Source organism: Triticum urartu, chromosome 3A, assembly GCF_056163025.1.
Source record: "Triticum urartu cultivar PI428250 chromosome 3A, HENAU_Tu73, whole genome shotgun sequence".
Classification (NCBI taxonomy): Eukaryota; Viridiplantae; Streptophyta; class Magnoliopsida; order Poales; family Poaceae; genus Triticum; species Triticum urartu.
In genome coordinates this window covers 451,092,503-451,098,107 of record NC_141875.1, presented here as the reverse complement: position 1 = coordinate 451,098,107, position 5,605 = coordinate 451,092,503, and positions in this window count along the sequence as shown.

The following is a 5,605-nucleotide window of genomic DNA, read 5'->3' as shown; positions in this document are numbered from 1 at the left end:
CATAAGTAGAAGTGGCCGTCCAATGCCCGGTGATGGGCGGGTTTTGGCCTTGTTCGGCTCCAGCATTGTCGTCCATACCGTTGATGTCTTCGGAGGCGTAGTATAGCATGTCGGTTAGGTCCTCGACAGTGGCTATTAAGTGGGTGGTGGGTGGGACGTAAAATTCCCCGCTCTCAGCCCCTAGTTTAGGCTAGGCGTAGTTCGAAAGAGACGCCTCCGTAATGGTGAGAGATCACATTAGGTCCAGAGCCTTGTTTAGGAGCGAAAGCTGGACAGGTGGTTGAGGATCTGCGGAGCTGGGTCCGGTAATCCCCTCTTGGCTGAGCTCGGTTGACGTAGACCTCAAGAGTTTGGAGTTGACATCCATAGATGAGTCTGGCTTTCCGATGACAAGGCGAGTCATGTTGGACTCAGGGCCCGCTGACAGCATGGTCACCTCTAGGTCTCCGGCATGTAACTCCATAAAAGGGGAGAGTCCGGCGGGGTCTATGCTCCCCTCTTCAGACAGGGTGGCCCGCTTTGGGTTTAAGGCCAGGGCGGGTATGAGGGTCGATCCCTGAGCGGACTCTGATGGTGGATCCGACGGGCTTCCTTCATGTAGATGAGGAGCGGCGGCCGAGGATGAGAATCCTTCGAAGATCAAGTCTCCTCAGATATCAACGATGTAATTCAGGTTTCCAAACCTGAACTGGTGACCAGCGCGTAGCTGTCAATCTTCTCAAGGTGACCAGTTGAATTGGCACGCGGAGAGAAGCCGCCAAATATGAAAAGTTGACCAGGGAGAAAGGTCTCCCCGGAAACAACATTGTTACTGGTGACAGGATGAGCCCTCGATCCTTCTGTCGACGACGTAGTGGATCTCTCAATGAAAGCACCAATGTCGGTGTCAAAACTGGCCAATCTCGGGTAGGGGGTCCCGAACTATGCATCTGAAGATCGAGGGTAACAAAGGACAAGGGAGACACAATGGTTACCCAGGTTCGGGCCCTCTTAATGGAGGTAAAACCCTACGTCCTGCTTGATTGTATTTGATGAGTATATGGGTTACAAGAGTTGATCTGCCTTGAGATCGTAATGGCTAAACCCTAGTTGTCTAGCCTCTACGGACTAAACCTCCAGTTTATATACACACCGGAGGGGCCTAGGGTTGTACAGACTCGGTTTGTGGGGGAAGTAAATAACATATCCGGACACTAATCTTGCCATACACGCATAGGGGAGTCCTATGCACACATGGGCGAAAGTCTTCTGCTTGTATCTTCACGGCCCATCAGTCCGGCCCATATCCAATAGTCCAGGCACCCGAGGACCCCCTAATCCAGGACTCCCTCAATGATCTCTTTGTAGCAAGAGCAGGATGGAGACCTTTCGAAGCTTTTTCCCCAATGGAGTCACCAAAAAGTGTGTCAGCACACAAACACGTCATCATGTACCCTCGACGCCGGGGGTCATGCACCACAGTGATACATCTCCGTCGTATCTACTTTTCCAAACACTTTTGCCCTTGTTTTGGACTCTAACTTGCATGATTTGAATGGAACTAACCCGGACTGACGCTTTTTTCAGCAGAATTACCATGGTGTTATTTATGTGCAGAAACAAATGTTCTCGAAATGACCTGAAACTTCACGGAGCAACTTTTTGGAAAATATAAAAAATACCTGCAAAAGATGAAGGCCAGGGGGCCCACCACCTGTCCACGAGTGTGGGGGGCGCTCCTGCCCCCCTAGGGCGCGCCCCTACCTCGTGGGCCCCCTGGAGCTCCTCCGACTCCAACTCCAACTCTATATATTGTGTTTCGGGGAGAAAAAAATCAGAGAGAAGAATTCATCGCGTTTTACGATACAGAGCCGCCGCCAAGCCCTAAAACCTCTCGGGAGGGCTGATCTGGAGTCCGTTCGGGGCTCCAGAGAGGGGAATTCGTCGCCATCGTCATCATCAACCATCCTCCATCACCAATTTCATGATGCTCACCGCCGTGCGTGAGTAATTCCATCGTAGGCTTGCTGGACGGTGATGGGTTGGATGGGATCTATCATGTAATCGAGTTAGTTTTGTTAGGGTTTGATCCCTAGTGTCCACTATGTTCTGAGATTGATGTTGCTATGACTTTGCTATGCTTAATGCTTGTCACTAGGGCTCGAGTGCCATGATTTCAGATCTGAACCTATTATGTTTTCATCAATATATGAGAGTTCTTGATCCTTTCTTGCAAGTCTATAGTCACCTATTATGTGTTATGATTCGTTAACCCCAAAGTGACAATAATCGGGATACTTACCGGTGATGACCGTAGTTTGAGGAGTTCATGTATTCACTATGTGTTAATGCTTTGTTCCGGTACTCTATTAAAAGGAGGCCTTAATATCCCTTAGTTTCCATAAGGACCATGCTGCCACGGGAGGGTAGGACAAAAGATGCCATGCAAGTTCTTTTCCATGAGCACGTATGACTATATTCGGAATACATGCCTACATTACATCAATGAACTGGAGCTAGTTCTGTGTCACCCTAGGTTATGACTATTACATGATGAACCGCATCCAGCATAATTCTCCATCACTGATCCATTGCCTACGAGCTTTCCACATATTGTTCTTCGCTTATTTACTTTCCTATTGCTATTGCTATCATCACTACAAAATACCAAAAACATTACTTTTACTACTGTTACCTTTTGCTACCGTTACCGCTACTATCATATTACTTTGCTACTAAACACTTTGCTGCAGATATTAAGTTTTCAGGTGTGGTTGAATTGACAACTCAGCTGCTAATACTTGAGAGTATTCTTTGGCTCCCCTTGTGTCGAATCAATAAATTTGGGTTGAATACTTTACCCTCGAAAACTGGTGTGATCCCCTATACTTGTGGGTTATCAAGACTATTTTCTGGCGCCGTTGCCGGGGAGCATAGCTCTATTCTTTGAGTCACTTGGGATTTATATCTGCTTATCATTATGAAGAACTTGAAAGATCCAAGAACCAAGATTTATCCCTCAACTACGAGGGGAGGTAAGGAACTGCCATCTAGCTCTGCACTTGATTCACCCTCTGTTTTGAGTAAGCTTGCGACACCTAAACCTGCTTATGCTATTCGTTCTGATATGTCGCATGTTATTGATGATGCCACTTCTGTTATACATGATACTTATGATGAAACTACTTCTATGCTTGATACTACTGTGCCACTTGGTGAATTTCTTGATGAACAACTTGCTAGGGCTAGAGAGATTGAAAATATTGAATCTGATAATACTGATGAAATTGATGATGAAGACTTGCCCGTTATTCCTGAGGGTTATGTTTTTGATAAAGAAGCTTCTTTAGCTATTTTAGCTTGCAAGGATAGACACGAACTTAAGAGGTTATTAGCTAAATGGAATAAGCAATCTCTATATGCTAGGATGAAACCTGACCCTGCTTTTGCTACTTCACCTATCTGTGTTACCGATAAGGATTATGAATTCTCTGTTGATCCTGATATAATTACTTTGGTTGATTCTGATCCTTTTCATGGCTATGAATCTGAATCTGTTGTGGCACATCTTACTAAATTAAATGATATAGCCACCCTGTTCACTATTGATGAGAGAACTTGTTACTTTTATATCCTTAAAATATTTCCGTTCTCATTAAAGGGTGATGCTAAGATATGGTTTAATTATCTTGATCCTGATTGTGTGTGTAGTCCCCAGGATATGATTTATTACTTCTCTGCTAAATATTTCCCTGCTCATAAGAAACAAGCTGCTTTAAGGGATATATATAATTTTGTGCAAATTGAAGAAGAGAGTCTCCCACAAGCTTGGGGGAGGCTTCTCCAATTACTTAATGCTTTGCCTGATCATCCTCTTAAGAAAAATGAAATACTTGATATCTTTTATAATGGACTAACCGATGCTTCTAGAGATTACCTGGATAGTTGTGCTGGTTCTATTTTCAGGGAAAGAACACCGAATGAAGCTGAAATTCTATTGAATAATATGTTGACAAATGAAAATAATTGGACACCTCCAGAGCCAATTCCTGAGCCTATTCCTAAACCAACTCCGAAGAAGAGGGGTATTCTATTTCTCAGTCCTGAAGATATGCAAGAGGCAAAGAAATCTATGAAAGAAAAAGGTATTAAAGCTGAAGATGTTAAGAATTTACCTCCTATTGAAGAAACATATGATCTTAATCCATTACCTATTGAAGAAACTCATAGTCTTGATAACCCGACACAGGTAGTAAAGGTAAATTCTCTCTATAGATATGATAAAGCTGAAATCCCGTTTACTAAATTTGCTAGCCCATGCTTAGATGAGTTTGATAAATTTATGGCTAAGCAAGAAGATTTTAATGCTTATTTTGGTAGACAATTGAAATAAAATTCAAATATGCTTGAACACTTGGGTGATTATATGGCTAATGTCAAAGGTGAACTTAAACTTATTAGTAAACATGCTTCTATGGTTACCACTCAAGTAGAACAAGTACTTCAAGCTCAAAATGATTTGCTAAATGAATTGAATAGTAAGAATAATGATAATGTTGTTAGAGTGGCTACTAGAACTGGTAAAATGACTCAGGAACCTTTGTATCCTGAAGGCCACCCTAAGAGAATTGAGCAAGATTCTCAGAGAAATAATGTAGATGCACCTAGTCCTTCTAAAAGGAAGAAAAAGAAAAATGATAGGACTTTGCATGCTTCTAGTAAACCTATCACTAAAACACCTGAGAATCCAAATGATATTTCTATCTCTGATGCTGAAACACAATCTGGTAATGAACCTGAAACTAGTGATAATGTTAATGATAATATTCATGATGATGCTCAACCTAGTAATGATAATGATATAGAAATTGAACCTGCTGTTGATCTTGATAACCCACAATCAAAGAATCAACGTTATGATAAGAAAGACTTTGTTGCTAGGAAACATGGTAAAGAAAGAGAACCATGGGTTCAGAAAACCATGCCTTTTCCTCCCAAACCATCCAAGAAAAAGGATGATGAGGATTTTGAGCGCTTTGCTGAAATGATTAGACCTATCTTTTTGCGTATGCGATTAACTGATATGCTCAAAATGAATCCTTATGCTAAGTATATGAAAGATATTGTTACAAATAAGAGAAAGGTACCGGAAGCTGAAATTTCCACCATGCTTACTAATTATACTTTTAAGGGTGGAATACCAAAGAAACTTGGAGATCCAGGAGTACCCACTATACCATGCTCCATTAAAAGAAACTATGTTAAAACTGCTTTACGTGATCTTGGAGCCGGTGTTAGTGTTATGCCTCTCTCTTTATATCGTAGACTTGATTTGAATAAGTTGACACCTACTGAAATATCTTTGCAAATGGCTGATAAATCAACTGTTATACCTGTCGGTATTTGTGAGGATGTGCCTATTGTAGTTGCAAACGTTACCATTTTAACGAACTTTGTTATTCTTGATATTCCCGAGGACGATAGTATGTCTATTATTCTTGGAAGACCCTTTTTGAATACTGCAGGGGCTTTTATTGATTTCACTAAAGGCAATGTCAATTTTCATGTTAATGGTAATGATCATACGGTACACTTTCCGAGGAAACAACCTCAAGTCCACAGTATC